The 17,232-nt window shown below is 39.1% G+C and overlaps 1 long non-coding RNA gene across 2 annotated transcripts; it reads left to right on the forward strand.

Moving 5' to 3' along the window:
* Positions 1 to 653: 653 nt before the first annotated feature.
* Positions 654 to 2,803, forward strand: LOC125293801. Of its 2 annotated transcripts, none has more exons than XR_007193431.1 (4): positions 654 to 937; positions 1,720 to 1,853; positions 2,208 to 2,317; positions 2,721 to 2,803. It is a non-coding gene; the product is annotated as an uncharacterized LOC125293801 (long non-coding RNA). The 2 variants fall into 2 exon arrangements; XR_007193432.1 differs by having other exon boundaries at positions 655 to 937; positions 2,208 to 2,314.
* Positions 2,804 to 17,232: the final 14,429 nt, after the last annotated feature.

Raw genomic sequence — 17,232 nt, forward strand, 5'->3', positions numbered from 1 at the left:
GTGCACTCAATTAGACCTACACACCACATTAAAGATATGCCTAAGTGTAATAGTTTAAAAATAGTTATAGTTTTAGAATAGTTTTCAAATTGCTAAATATATTTACTAGTAATTATGCAGAATATATGAAATATGACATAAGCCATCATTTTCCATGTGTGTTTGTGTGGACAGAGTCACACAAACCAGTGACTGGGATGGCCACTGGTGTGAATGATCACACTACAGTATTCAATATTACTGATGATGATGTCAAGGTGGTGGGGCCCCCAAATCAAATACATTTTTAAAAAAGTATCGAAATCGCAATTCTTGACTTGGTATCGGGTATCGAAAACATTAATTATGGTATCGCGGACAACACTAGTGGTGGATTTGTTGTGTGGAAGGGTAGGGAGGTATGATTGTGTGGATTTGGCTTTATGTCTGCTGGATGTGTGTGCCAGGGTACCTTTTGTGTGGGTGTGTGTGTGTGCATGTTTGTGTTTGTATGTCTTTGTTTATGTGTTTCAAGTGTTTTTATCTGTGTGAATTGGGTAGATACAAATTATTATTAGAGCTGTGCATAACCTTTTCTTTTACTCTTTTGTAGTGAAGACATTGGTCAAGTTTTGTGATTCCCTTTTCCCCAACTTCCTAATTTGACAGAATACACAATCCTTGCTTACTTTCAAATGTTAACCACGGTACATAAGCATAACTAACAGCTACTACTAGTCCAAATGTAAAACGTTTGCTCTGGTTAAGTGGATTGGCGGGGAGTATGAGGGCAAAACCAGAATTTTGCGGACTGACTGCATTAGTAAACCTAGCGTTAATGAGGAAGACTTTTTCAACGGCTCTGTAACATTATGGGACAACATCTTGCTAGAAACTATGTGGTGGAGGGGAGGAAGGCAGCCAAGAGGTAGTTTGGCCATGGTGGTCAAAATTGCTGGTAAGTAGATCTTCATTGTATGCTAAATTGCTTTCATATAACATTTGCAGAAGTTAATGTCCGAATTAAAAATGGTATTATTGGTGGAAGCTGGAAGCTAACCTTTGCTACTTTCTGTAACATTAACGTTAGCATAAATTAGTTAGCTTAGCTTTATTTTTTTTTACACCTGAAAGGGGTTTGAAAAATAAATTCACTGAGAAACGTTTGGACAATTAATGAAAACGACTTGTAATGACAGAGTGAAATACCAATTTAACCTGTCTCCTGGCCATTTGGTAGTATATTTGCCTCTGGCATGTAGATTGATAGGCATATAGTGCTATCATAGAAGCTATCTTATGATTTGTCATGCAAGGCAGAAAATGTAACGGTTAACATTACTAGCCTAAGGTGTAGACATTCTATGCACTGTGGTTTAGCTAGCTAGCTGCTAATGTTGCATCATGGACAACACTTAGAGCTAACATTAGCTTTTTTTTTTTTTAGATAGGATGTAATGTGGTAAAGTTTGGCTCCTATGTGCTGGGGAGTATTAGAGTGGACGTGTGGAAATTGAAGACACAAGTACTGTGCTTAATTTCATGGAAATGGTATTGGAAGTAATGTGTTTTGTTTTTGTGCACTATCAAACTACTTTGTCATGCTTTGTGCACTGACATTCTTGCAAAACCATTCACACCCATGCTAAATTATGGAAATGTAAAAGTTGAATTGTATTGAAAAGGACCATGTATGGTCATGTAGTGCATTTGAGCACTGACACTTTTTTTACATTTTAGAGAGGCAACACTAGAAAGCTACATCAAGGACACCGGAGGATGGACCAGAAGACCTGAGACCAAGACGACCCAAGCCCAACCCATAGTATGCTTCACTGACAAATGTTGATGCTTCATCATCACATAGACCAAAGGTAATAAAAAATTAATGTTTACTTATGAATATAACTTTTTTGTTAAAGGTCTATTTTCGAATGCAGAACTTAACCTTTTGTTTCTGAGAATTTATACATTTGTTTGAGTAGTTTTGATCTTTTGAATGACAAGAAATTAGCTTCAAGCTACTGGAAACACAAAGTGAACTGAAAATATACCTTTCCAACCATATCTTTCTATGATGGTTGGTACAGCTTCCCTACAGTCTCAGATAGCAGTCTCGGATGGGAGACACTTCATGAGTGGGAATATCCCAGGACATTACATATTACACGAGTATACACTTTACCAACGCCACTCTCATTCATGCTGTATATTCTGTTCACTTGCAGGTTTCAGAGAAGGCTGGTAGAGCTCTCTATGAGTGTGAGCTGTGGGAGATAACCAAGAACTGACAACCACCTAAGAAGAGGTGGCGATAATGGCTCTCCAAGAGGAGGTTGTGAGTCTGAAGGCTTTTAATGAAATAGCAGCTTCTTGGTTGTACAAGTTTAGTAAACATTTGAGGATGAAACTAACTTTTCCTTTCAGTGTGTATATGTGTGCTTCTCTCTTCTGTGTATATGATATATTAGTTGTGTTGTCTCATTTAAAAGTGTTAGGCTGTCTGTGTGGACTGCTTCCCATTTTCGCCTCACCATCATAGATCTTTTCTGTGTTAGTAAACTGTAACTTATGTCTATTTTTTTCGAGGGAATGCCTGGACCCAACTAACGATAATTTGTATTTATCTCCAATTTATCTCCATTATTGTGATAACACAACAGTGTTTCTGCACTTTAGCATCTGTATTTGTGTCACTAATATTTTGCATGTTCTATTTGTATATGTTCTGTCTTATTCAGAGGCCACCCTGAAGCAGTTCCCAGGCCAGACACTCACTCCAGATTGCTGGGCCAGGCAATAAATGCCAAAGTGACAGAATTGAGGTTCCATAACAAAAACAAAGATTTTCAATAAAATAGAATAAAAGATAACAGAAGTGTTGTGTGTTTCTTCCTCTTTATACTGATACTGTGGTTAATTTTAAGTAAACACAATAGTGAAATATTTAATGATCAATGCGGAAAATATCAAACCATAGTAGAATATGAACTATATTAGAGAAATATATGTCTGAAATATATAGATCATGTGATCAGAATCTTCATCAAGGGTCATGTGATCATGCTTCTTACTGCCATATATTTAAATATATTTAATTATATGCATAAAATATAAGAAAGTGGCCAATATTGAATATTTACTTATATTTTGAAATATATGTATTTCACATAGATGTAAATATATTTATTTAACATAGATGTGCTTATACTGGAATATGTTCAAGCTGCATATATGTGAATATATTATTTTTCTGTATGGGTGCTGCTATCTCTGACTACTGACTCGACCGACGACCTGACAAAAAAAATTACATAGGCGCCAATCAGAGCTTCAGAGCTATGGCGAGGCTACAGATTAGCGTTAGGTGTCGCTAAAGAACTCTCGTATTTAACAGTAATTGTGCATTACGCGAGTTTTATGTATTTTTATACCGTGTATTCTCCGTGAAAATTCATGCACCGAACCGTGAGTCCCGTACCGTTTAGGTTCAATATGAATACATGAACCGTTACACCCCTAGTAGGGAGCCAATGGAGAGTAACTAGGAAGAGGAGTTACGATGTGTCCTCTTTGGCTGATTGAAGACCATGTTGCAGCATTCTAAATGATATATCACACAAAAGAAATAAAAAAAACATTCAATATTGAGATGGTGGTATGGTATAGTCTATGTCAGCGGTCCCCAACCACCGGGCCGCGGGACATTCCTAACCGGGCCGTAGCCTACAACAAGAGTTTAAAAAAAACGCGTGCAAACTAAATAAACTTAATTTAATTCGCAATAATGTCACATTCGCAATAATACCCACTGACGGTGGTGAGCCAGATACCTCAAAGAAAAAGAAGGGGTCATTCGATACAAAATATGAGGAGTCATATTTAAAATATGGTTTCGCAGAGACCGGTGACTCGCATGCACCAAGTCCTTTATGTGTGGTATTTGCCGTTAAGTTGTCAAACGAAGCAATGAAACCATCAAAGCTAATTCGACATGTAGAGTCCAAGCATCCTACACTTAAAGACAAACCCCTTGAGTTCTTTGAGCGTAAGAAACGCGAGCAAGAAGGACAAAAACTAGTCGCGTTAAAAGCAACCACATCGGTGAACATGGCTGCGCTTAAAAGCCTCATAGTGGCTAGTCGGATTGCTAAATCTAAGAAGCCCTTTACTATTGGGGAAGAGTTAATTCTGCCTGCTGGTAAAGGCATGTGCAATGAACTCCTTGGGGAGGCTGCAGCTAAAAAAATAGCTCAGGTACTAAGTAACGCGTTACTGGCATCACTGGCCACAGCACACAATAAGAGCATTGAAAAATCCTTCGGCAGCTTACACAACACACCAACATTTTGGCATCCCCAGATAGGATGATACATACACCCTTCAGTCACACAATAAGAGCATTAGCAAAAATCCTTAAAAAGTGACAAAAGAACTCCAACATTCTCCAACATGTTCACAAAAACTACTTACACCTAACATTTTGGGAGATTAGACTTACCTAGGGCTTTCTTGTGAAATCATTTGACTTAATTTAAAAACCATTGACTTATTTTAAGACATCTCCCAAACAGAGTTAGATAAGGATGATACATGCCACATACAAATTTGATAAGACTCCTTAAAATAAGTTAAAGTCTTCTTAAATTAAGTCAAAATGATCTTTTGAGAGGGCGCTAGGTAAGTCTTTTCATACTAAAAACAATACCAAATAGATTTTTTAATCTTAATATAAGATCAATAACACTTGGTTAGAATTCATTTTTTGCAGTGTTGTGAATAGTATTATAACTAGATGTACTGCAGAGCGGTACAAAATATGACCGCCGCCCAGTCCAGCACATTTTTTCCACAAAAATAAGTCAGGCTTGTCAAATTGTGTTCATTTCCTACTAGTGGCTGGGCGTTATACCTGTTCACACCGTATACCAGTGTATATTTTTGTTATGATATGAATTTTTAATATACCGCCATACCGGTGTATTTTATTACACAACGTTTGGAACGCTAGTGTTTCAGACGGGACTTTTTTCACATGCACGCATGGTGCGACTGCGGGGCGTAGTGAGGGTAAACACAAAAACCTTACGTTTTTCCACTGAAGTATGAACCTTAAGGCTTAATTTCTCGTTAGGTAAGGGGTTCATTTAAGGGTGTTGCACAGAATACCTTAAATTGTTTGTTTTGTTAAGGAAAAATGTTAAGGGATACTGCATTGAAAGGGATTTACCGTCACGAAAATTCTATTGAGATTGTTCAACAGCAGTAATAGCTGGCTAGTAGGTGATGTCATTAGTTAGCAACCCACCGAACACAGTGAAGTTTAATGATCTTGCCTCTTACCATTCATCTCACCTTAAGAATATTCGCAGATATTATCCAGGTAGCAAGTAAAGCATATTATAGACATGAACTGAACAATACTAGCTGGTTAGAAATGATCCTGACTGTCATCAGTGCACCAAAACGAACTTGTTTGTTAATGTTTTGCCTATAGCGAACCGAACCGAAGCTCATGGCAGGCTAACAAGACATCCACATGAAGTTGTAAACCACACAATAACAATAAGGCATGTTTCTGATAGGCCTATTTGACAGAGTAAGCATATTAGCAGAGAGGTTTTATTTTCAATTGTATAATTTTCAAAAAAGTATAATTATTGCAAGTTGGACTACTTTTTGTATTGGTTTTATATAAGATGTTTGTGAAATTTGCACAGTAAAAAATCTGGATTTTGACTGCAATTGTCTTTGCATTCTGATTCCTCACTTTATTAGAATCATGAGTGGCTCTTTGTAAACAGCATCATTTTCTGGGGCCATGCAAACCTGTGGAGTTATTCTACATCATGACAGTAAAAAAAAAAAAACAACCAGAGGCAAAGTTATTCTACATCATGACAGCAAAAAAAAAAAAAAACCAGAGGCGGACAGAGTACACAGCTTCATTACTTGAGTAAAAGTATAGATACCCTTTGCTAAATTTTTACTCAAGTACAAGTAAAAGTACAATAATCAGATTACTTAAGTAAAAGTACTGAAGTACTTGTTTTTAAAAGTACTTGAGTATCAAGAGTACAAGAGTAGCCTTTTTTTTCAAATATTGCATTACTACTGCCACAGTGCTTACATTTATGTACAGAAACGTCCTACATGGAGTAATAAAAAATTGTAATACCTTGGAGAATGTAAAAGGAATTGAAAGTAAAATCAAGTCATTTTCATCTTTTTACCATGTTGCCAGGGATGGGCAGTATTTCTGTATAAATGTATTTAAAATATGTATTTCAAATACAAAATACTATTTTGTAATTGAAACACTTGAAGCGAAAACTATCATTAACTTGTTCAGAAAATTTAAATAGTCTGGTGAGGTGGGGCCACAGGTTGACACATTCCTGGATGGACCTGCTGCGTCTTCATCCATTGTTTCGTCCATGGTTTTGTCTCTTATCTAAATCTGACCATGGAGTTGACTTTGGCGGAAAGCTGAGGTGATTGCTGATAGGCTGTCCCAATCAGTGGCGCCTGCACAATCCAATCACGTTTGAGAGGGAAACAACAAATTGAGGATTTCCGAGATTTTTTTTTTTTTTTTTTTTTTTTAGAAGAATTAACGGGTACTCACGGTTATGGATAGACATGTAGTGGAGTAAAGAGTACAATATTTGCCTCTCAAATGTACTTGAGTAAAGTCATGAGTACTCCCCAAAAATGATCCTTGAGTAAAGAACAGATCCCTCAAAATTGTACTCAAGTACTGTACTCAAGTAAATGTACTCCGTTACTGTCCGGCTCTGCCAACAACATACAGTAGGTCTTGCATCTGCGGTTCGTGCTATTCTTTGTTTGCTTTTTGTAATCATGTACTGACAGTGTGTGTGTGTGTGTGTGTTTGTGTTTATCTGTTCTAGCTGGAGATAAATCCATCACTCCCTCATTTATACCTAACAGTTCTGATGACTTTATCTCAGACCACCCGACAACTTCCGCGCAGACCACCAAATCTGACTATGATGACAATGACTATGACTATGATGATGAAACTGCAGACACAGATGGTTACTTTACTGTTCAAGCCTCTAGGACGACTTGCCTAACCACAGAGAAAACTGGAGTCCTGCTTACCCTTTTCCTTGTGTTCTGGAACAGCTGGTGGTAGCTGCAGGATCCGTATGGCATGAGGTGCTCATGGGGTACGACACTGTCTCTTCATCCTGCCTCACCACAGCCAAACCTGAGCAGCAAGACATTTTACACACAAGCTCGCTCATCTATCTACATTCATAGCCAAACACATTTTGTAAGCAGATGCACTTGTTTTCACCCCCCAATGTAAGCTTTGGCAATTTGAATATCTTATTTATGGAAAACGGGTGTGCACATCCAAAATACATGTTCACAGGTACCAGACAAAACGTGTCAGAGAGAGAGGGAGATGGTCTGCACACTGTATGGGAGCTCCAAGAAATGCTTTATTATATCAACAGATCTTCAGCAGTTTTTTTACAAATGTACAAGGCTGGCTATTCCTTTGATGTTATGCATGTCGATTACCTGAAATTGAGGAAATTTGCAACATCTTCAGACTTGCAACCCTTCCTCTATTTTATGTTATGTCTGAGAGGTGGTTTGAGAGGAAGTTTTTAGGTAGTGAAACTACTTTATACCTCCTATCAGAAAGACTTGCTCATTCACCGCCTGTGCTGAACATAACCTTACCAGACAACTGAAAACTGTGTATGTACTATGTTTTTGTTACAGCTACCATTATGGGGCCTGATTTGCTGCATCTGCCTGTCAATCAAAATAAAAATGTATCACAACAACAAACTCTGTGTTTCTTAACATCTCTGAGCATCAATCCTTTGAAAATCTGTGTCTTTATGAACTTTGCTCTTTATACAGTAATTTCCTGGGTATTAAGTATAAGTATATATACTTTTTTGATCCCGTGAGGGAAATTTGGTCTCTGCATTTAACCCAAACGGTGAATTAGTGAAACACAAACAGCACACAGTGAACACACAGTGAGGTGAAGCACACACTAATCCCGGGCGCATTGAGCTGCCTGCTTCAACGGGCGGCTTCGGGGAGCAGTGAGGGGTTAGGTGCCTTGCTCAAGGGCACTTCAGCCCATGCCCACTGGTCGGGCTCGAACCGCAACCCGACGGTTACAAGTCCAGAGTGCTAAGTGGGCCACGGGCTGCCCCCATTGGCATTGTGTATAAATCGGCTGCCCCCAGATAAAAAACAAAACCATAATATAGCTGCAAGCAGCAATGAGGGTCCAAGCAGTTGAGCAGGAGCTGGGATTGGGATTGGATTGGACTGGATTGCATTGGATAGGACTGGACTGGACTGGATTGGATTGGGTCTTGAGTCCAAAGTTTGGTTTCGATACATGAAAGCGTTGGTGAGATATGAGCCTACTTCCTGTGATTATAGCGCCCACCTAGTGGTCAAAAGACTCATTGTGTCAAACAGATTTATTGTGCGTCCTCAGTATGTGGTCCCAAGTATTGAGATTGGTTTTGATACGTGAAAGCCTTGCCGAGATATGAGATGACTTCCTGTTTGGCTGCTTTGCCGCCAAATTTGATTGGTTGTGACGGGCAAAGGCTTTTGAATATCAATATGGAACAAATAACTTTTGTGAGGCATGGTCTGAAGATCATCTGTGCCAAGTTTCGTGAAAATTAGATGAAATTTGTGACCTGTGCAAACTTTTCAGTGTTTCTGAGGAAATTCAATATGGCGGACGGTCCAACATGGCGTATATTGACGCCATGGGATGCGTTGAGTTCGGCCTCATCCAAGGATTCCAAATATAGCTCAATGTTTAATATAATGCGCATAGATAATAGGTAATGCCAAATTTTCATGGCAAATTTTTACTGTATGGTTCAGTGGCAAAAGAGAGTTGTGTTATAATAACTAGATGTACCGCATAGCGGTACAAAATATGATCGCCGCTCAGTCCTGTACATCCGTTCCGCAAACATAAATCACACTAATCAATTTGTATCCATCTTCTACTCCACTCCCACTCTTGAAATTTTTGTGTAGCATGCCTGTGTGTGTGTGTGTGTGTGTGTCGGGCCGCACAGCAAGTAGCCTACTGGCGCTGCAAAGGTGAATAGATTTGTAGCACTAGCCAAAAAATGTGTAGCATTGTTATAAAAACAATCTCTAAACAATCAAGTAGGGCAGTTCATCACAGTTCATCCATTGCAACTGGACTGATGAAAGGTCATGTACACCTGTAGGCTACATTGTATTTGTGGAAAGCAGAAGGTATCAGTTTTACATTTATTTATTTATTTATTTATTTATTTATTTACAAACGAAACAATCCCTGTCATTTCTATGCAGTTCTCAACAGCTATCAAGAAGAGAGGTCATGCCATGGATTTTTGTGAATGTTTCTTCTTCTACATATGCACGATTTTAGTCATCTTTAGTTCATATGATATTCAACTTTATTGTCAATGCACAAAATAGCCTACCAATAGTCTAAAACGAAATGCAGTTTACGTCTAACCAGTGGTACAAATAACTGACATGTCCAAAAGGGCCTTCATGAAATGCGTCACTAGACTGTTCACATTTTAACGGGCCAAGTTGAAGCTGCGTCCGCCACTAGACTGATTTCCACATTGCAACTGAATCCATGGTCAGGGACCACCAGCAATGTCCTCACGGACCACAAGTGGGCCGCGGATAGTGTAAGGCAGTGCACGTTAGATTGGATTAGATTAGATACTTTATTGTCATTGTACACAGAATACAATGAGCAACAAAATGAGCAGTGACAACACGTCATGATACATTCGATAATGTTTGATCGTTGTTTTGGTATGAAGCATCTTTTACGTAATTAATGCGCACTCTAGAAAGTGAAAATAGCCTAACCTAGGCCTATGCGCTGTGTCTGAGCTGTCTGTGCACGACTCTTCCGCAATTGATTACGTTCCTCAAATGGAGAACACATCAATCCCATGGTATTGTTTGCCCTAAAATGCATGATACATGCAAGTTCAAAATCCCGCCGGTAGCCACGTTATCTCCGTTTCATATTTGCCTAGGCTACTGGCCTACAATAAATGAATTGAACGAACACAACTGACAACAGGTAAATCTACTGATTCGGTCATTGAGACTCTATGAATACAGTACAACAAACTTTCTGTCTTTCTGAAGTTTATTTTTGTATTCCAGGATAGCCTACAGTAGGCTAGCCTAATTGCCTAATGTTTTTCTTACTGTTTAAACTGATTGCGCCGCTCTGTAGCCTACTTTCCTGCCAGGTTTATGACGTAAACCGCTACATCTCGGCTTTGGCATTGCCTAATCTCATCGTGTGGGAAATCAGATTATCTGTCAATATTGGGCTTTGAAAATAAGGGATAGCCTATTTGCTCAGTAATAGTAGCCTACATTTTGTAAAATTTATAGAGAAACCAAGGGGAAGTTAAATTAGAAATTAGAATCGTTGGGAATTGAAAACACATACAAAAAAAAGATTCGGGGCTTTTGAAAAAAAGATTCTTGAGTGTGTATGTGTGGGCCCACATTGTTGTTGTCTTATATGAGTGATTCAAATTGTTTGCCGTTGACTGGCCTTAAACCAGGCTAAGGGGTTTAGCATTGAATTGACAACCTTATGGGTCGTTTAATATTGTATTTATACTATTAATCGTACTCTAGTGTTTCTAAACCTAAACTTAGGCTACCTATTCATACTTTAATATTTCTAAACATATACTTATTTAATCATACTGTAGTACTTCTAGCTAAACCTAACCTTGCTAAATCATATTGTGTTATTTATAAACTAAACCTTCTAACTCTGCTGTGCTAAAGATGTTTTACAGAAGTGTGTTTACATCTATTACACTTGCTGGTCAAGTTCGTCAAGCCACAGGTTTTATATTGTATTTATTGATTGTTTTTATGTTATTATTCATACTATCTAGTCAGTTGGCAACTGATTGTACATTAGCTATACATAATTTATATATTCATTGTTAAACATACAGTATTTATATTTCACATGTATATATTTATTGTTATTTATATAACTTTCCCATATCCTTACCTTTGTTTGTAGAAATAAATTAACATTTGGCATTAAAACTGTGGTATTTGTCTTGATGGGGGGATATTTATTAATTGTTCAGAAATGCTCATACTTGGAAATTTGATTTAACTAAGCGTTAAAAGTATTGACACAAAAAAAGTAAGGAGAGATCCACCTTAACAGAACTCATGCCTTTACCTTAAGTGAAACTACAGGTAAAGGGCGTTACAACTATAACGCAACAAATGATGGGTATGACTATGGCTAGGCTATGCATGCTTGCTCTTCTACTTCTTCTTCTGCAACTGAGAGTAGCTGCAAGATCATGGCACAACATTGTCTCTTAATCTTCTCACCATAGCCAAACCTGAGCTGCCAAGACATTAAAATGAGGATTACCGTAATCAGATTTTATACTTTGAGTATCTGGAATAGTTGAGGAAATGTACAACATGCAAACTTCCCTGGCACCTCCTCCTTAGTGTCTGAGAGTTTTTTAGGTTGTGAAAGTGAAAGTAGGCCTACTTCCTTTCAGAACAACTTAAATGCAGTATAACACCAGAGAATTGACATCACTACTGGGAGAACCATCAGGTATGCCCATGCTTAAAATAAAAGCAGATCGATCAAACTGTGTAAATTATATGATTTTGTTACAGATGCTGCAGGGTCTAATATTGTCAGGCCTGATTGGCTGTACCTGTCTGTCAATCAAAATAAAACTTTACCACCAAAACAAACTCTGTCTTTCAAATCTCTGTCCTTTAAAAATCTGAAAATGCTTTGTGGTTGTGAACTTATTATCATCAACTATTCCACCTGTGTGTGCATGGTTAAAATTCTGAAGTGCAAAATAGTGCAAATTAGGCTACAGCACAAATATTTCCATCTATAGATAAAAAAAATCATAAACCTTTTAAAAGTGCACCAGATTGATGCATTAAAATGTTAGAATATACAAAGGTTTCTTCCAGGGGAGCTCACCCAGGTCTCCCCAAGGATGATACATCAGAGCCGAGGAAACCCCTTTGGTCTTTGGCCACCAGTCCCCTCTGTTGTAGTAGTCCCCTCTTTTAGTAGATCTCTTTGGTACCCCAATGTTAATTTAACTCTGGGACCCCCTACCTGGTGGGCCCAAATATATTTTCATCTCTCTAAAACTGTTTTTCCATGTCTCACCTCCATAAATTATTGTTTAAACACAGATATTTGTGCATTTTAAAATACATGGAGTTACAGCCTGGTCGGGACGATTGAAAGTTTCAATCGTCCCGACAAAGACATATGCCACTATAGCCTGTTTTGCTTTCCATGTAAACAAGCACGCAGTATGAAAGTCTGGGATTGTGGAGAACCCTAAATGGTCTACTAAATATGAAGTCGAACCTTTAAATGAAAAACACTCATTAATAAAAAATGTAACCACTAATGAAGTTTACTTTCAACCATCAAAACTTGTTTATCGCCTGTAACACAGTGATAAAAGGACATTGCAGGAAGATATTTGGCTGATAGGAGGTTAACATGCTCTATGTTTTGACCAAAGGACGTCTGTCTATCATCATTGCGCTCGGAGAAAACTGGAATGTTTCATTTGTCCCGCGTTTCAATCATCTCGGTTCTCCCCGAATATGGCCTTTTTCAGTTTATTTCAATCAGAATAAGGTGTTTATAAGACACGCATATTCAGTTTATTCCCAATACACTGATTCGAAACCGTTTATTGGCTGCATGAAAACATAGTGATAGTGAGTATTTTACCTATCAAGTAGGCCTAGGCCACCTTGCACCCCCAACACACACTCACAAACATACATAGAGTCGAGGGCCTTTTCATGGGATATAGAGACACTTTTTCTCTATCACTTCTTCTGAAACAGACAAAAAGGGTCATGCTCCTACCCGTGAGAATAACATTTGGCCTACATAATGCAATAGAAGGCATTGTGAATTGGCAATGTCAGACATGTTATTCTCTGTAAATATCAGTGTAGCATCAAAATGATCTTGATGTGTCTTTTTTATTCAATGTATTTATGAAGTAATCCAAAAGTATTCAGATTACATTACATTGTTTTTGTAATCCAATGGATTACATTTCAAAGTAATCTAACCCAACACTGCGTAGTGGTAAAGGTCCTGGCCAACATTATCCCTGCACTGTTCTTTGTCAGATATCAAATTAGGCAGTGCACATTAGATTAGATTAGATACTTTATTGTCATTTTACACAGAATACAATAAGACGTTGTTTGGAACAAACCTGAGATGCCCACAGATAAGCTAAAAAATATACATAAAATAAGTTAAATAAATAGATAGTTACACATGATATGCCAATTGCACAATTTGCAGTGCACATGACCTCTCTAAAAGGCTGGTTTCAATGGTTGCTGGCTCAGCAATCAAAATCACGCCAAAAACAGAACAGAGAAAACAGAAAAGCAAGGTTTCATCCATAGTCAAACAACATTGTGAACAAGGAAGTGTCTATCGTAGTCTCCTCAGTGTCTAGCACAGTTTGTTCACTAACGCATGGTCTCTAGGCATTCAAGTGTTTCAGTTTTTGTTTTCAGTTTTGTCAGTTTTAAGATACTAGTGTGAGATAGACGTTCAGCCTAACCCAGAATATGAAATCGACGCTGATGCTTGTGTGTGGAGTCTTTCTTTTTGGTGAGATTTAAATACTTTGTATATCTTTTTTCTGTCAGCACTGCTAGAGCCATTTCTTTAATTCCAGTAATTCCAGTTTGTAACACTGGTGATCATTTATGCATGTTTAAAAGGTCTTGGCATGGCCGAAGATAACTTCGACTATGACTATGACTATAACGCAACAGATGGGTATGGCTATGGCTATGAGGATTGGGAAGAACTTCAGAATGCCACAGTGCCTCCTCAAACCCCTGGAAGTATTGGATTAACTGCATGCTTGCTCTTCTTCTTCTACTTCTTCTTCTGCAACTGAGAGTAGCTGCAAGATCATGGCACAACATTGTCTCTTAATCTTCTCACCACAGCCAAACCTGAGCTGCCAAGACATTGTTTAATCCAAATATTTGTATATGAGGATTACTGTAATCAGATTTTATACTTTGAGTATCTGGAATAGTTGAGGAAATGTACAACATGCAAACTTCCCTGGCACCTCCTCCTTAGTGTCTGAGAGTTTTTTAGGTGGTGAAAGTGAAAGTAGGCCTACTTCCTTTCAGAACAACTTAAATGCAGTATGTGCTGCCCATGCTTAAAATAAGCAGATCGATCAAACTGTGTAAATTATATGATTTTGTTATAGATGCTGCAGGGTATAATATTGTCAGGCCTGATTGGCTGTACCTGTCTGTCAATCAAAATAAAACTTTACCACCAAAAAACTCTGTCTTTCAAACCTCTGTGCATCAATCCTTTAAAAATCAGAAAATCACATGGCTTTGGTGCTGCAGGCTGTAAGTTAGGAGAGCTATGGAAGAATATTGGTCCCAAAATAACACCAGAGAATTCAACAAAAGACATCACTACTGTACTAGGAGAACCAGGCAGGTATGCTACACCAAATGCAGCTGGAGAGATACCTACAGCTGTGTGAAGCTAGCTGTGTGAAGTGAACTAAAGCATTAAGTATGGGGGGTACATCATTATGACTCTAAGCACCGGAACCATTCAACCTCCAGCTCCCAGGAACCATACAAACTCTATAAACATAGGAACCATACAACCTCCAGCTCCCAGGAACCATACAAACTCTAGGCACAGGAACCATACAAAAATTATAGGCACAGAAACCATACAAACTCTATACTGTAAACATCAGAACCATACATACTCTGTAGGCACAGGAACCATACAAACTCTTAGTAATCATTCATAGTCCACTCAAAGCCCAGAAATTGAGCTGTGTGCGTTTCACCACTTGTCAACCAAAATATGAACCATGCTTCAGTGTACAACACAGAAAAAAAACGTATTGTCTTACAATCTGTCAACAACACACACAATAAACAAGTCTGCTCTTTGCCACCCGCTCCCGCCATAAAGGCATCTACAGACAGACAAATAAAGAACGCCTCCCCCTGAACCGAACCGGCCGCCTGCCCTTCCCACAGGCGACCCCTGCACTTTGGCAAGCACCAGCGCCCCAGTCTCCCGCGTCCCCAGCACCCAGAGCATGACAAATGGATGGGAAAGGTCTGCTAATTCATCACTGTTTTTTCGGGAGATGGGTGGGGGGGGGGGGGTGGAGGGAGAGGAGGGAAGGCTAATTATATAAATATGCGCCATGGTGATGCCTTTTGTTGATGTCGTCCTGTTCGCTGTTGTTGTTGCATTTGTTTATGCTACAAGACAGAGATGTAAAAACTGCAAAAGCAAGAGTGTTTTGTCACTGACACTTCTCGGCGACACCAAAAAGGAGGCTTGCGTGCGTGCATGCGTGTGTGTGTTTGGGGGGGAGGGGGTGATTAATGTGGGGACGAAGGGAAGGGATTTTGACCCTAAACAGAAAAGTCTTGTTGAGCCTCTGATTTATTTTGGGACGGCGATGCTGGCATTAATTACTCTGCCGCAGGTGCAGGCTCCAATTTTTCTTCCCCCATCGCCCGCTGCCCCGGGCTCCGCAGGCAGGAAGCAGCGCCGCGGCAACGCCACCACCGCGGCAACACTGTCACTAGGGCGATCTGGGCCTGCAGCCCATATCTGGGTGGCTCTCCGACAGCCCACCTCCCTTCTCCACCGGTGAAGAATTACCTCTGAATTTAGAAAAAAGAGGAAAAGAGAGAGAGAGAGAGAGAAGGGTTGGTCGAGGGTTGGAATGAAAAAGCAAATAAAAAGATGTTGCAAGTGTGTGTATGAGAGAGAGAGAGAGAGAGAGAGAGAGTGTGAAAAGGCAAATAAAAAGAACATGCAAGTGTGTGTATGTGTGTGTGAGAGAGAGAGAGAGAGAGAGAGAGGGAACAAGACTGAGAGGACAGAGAGAGAGAATGAACAGGAGAAAAGGACTGAGACAGAGATAAACAAACACAACAAAAGGTGTTTGCGTCCTTCCATGTCCTCAGCCTGCATGCCATTTCCACTGCGTTGGCAAATTTAGCCACTGCCCACTGCCTCCATGTTCCTCACTGGCCGTCATTTCATGACCTCGTTGAGAACGTTGCTCTGCTTCTGTGCAGTTTCGGAGTATTTCTGCTGTTCCAACAACTACAGTAAAACAAAATCCATACTCCACCAAGTTGTCTGTCATAGAACATGTAGACAATAGAGAAGCAAAATAATTAGGGTGTATGCTCAAGAATCAACTGTGGACTGTCGATTATTTGCATTAATTTGTACTAGTGCAGTGCCTGTTCAAACATGCTATTCCTGTAGCCCAATAAATAAAATAAATAAAAATAAGATGATAGGGAAAAACATAATTCCAGGTAAGCATTCAATAATGAATACTGATAATATAATAATATAATAAATGTGAAGTGAGCAGAATTTAAGCATGGCTGCATGTGACATTTTTTACAAATCAAAATGACATAATCCTAACAGCTGTTTTGAGTCAAGGCTATATGCTTAGCCTATTGAATAACTTGATGATAGAGAAAACAAACCATTTTGTGGAATGATGCATCATCATCATTTAAAATTTGCAACGGTGTGACTCAAAAACAGTCTCTGGTGGCCTATAAGTGACATCACACTCTGTCTGCCACTCGATGCTTGTCGCTGGTAATGCTTTGCATGTGTGGCATTCTGAGACGTTCTTTAATTCATGACTATTATCGCTCGTTTCAATTTAGGACCTTGCAGTTGGAATTGTCTGCTTATTCAAAGTCTAAAGACAGTCCAAAGTAGCCTGGGATATTCGAAGTGTCGGTTTATTGCACATCATTTTTTACGTCATTTTGAAGAGACACTGCATACCTGTCTTTGTGTTGACGTGTTGTTGCAAAATCTGCGAAGTCATTTTATGCAAGCAAACCGCATACACGGGGTCTTTATTTTTGAGGTCAGACATGTTAACACATCTTGCACTCGCTTAACTTTTTACCCGTGTAACCTACACTGATCCAGTTCTGCCAAATCCCTGCTTCTATCCTCACTGGTAGCTTACAGTACAGTGCTGTGTGGGAGGGAGAGTGGCTAGCGGCGAAAGCCAATGTGTGCTTCTTTTACCGATATACTTA

Source organism: Alosa alosa, chromosome 4 (genome assembly GCF_017589495.1).
Source record: "Alosa alosa isolate M-15738 ecotype Scorff River chromosome 4, AALO_Geno_1.1, whole genome shotgun sequence".
NCBI classification, from domain to species: Eukaryota; Metazoa; Chordata; class Actinopteri; order Clupeiformes; family Clupeidae; genus Alosa; species Alosa alosa.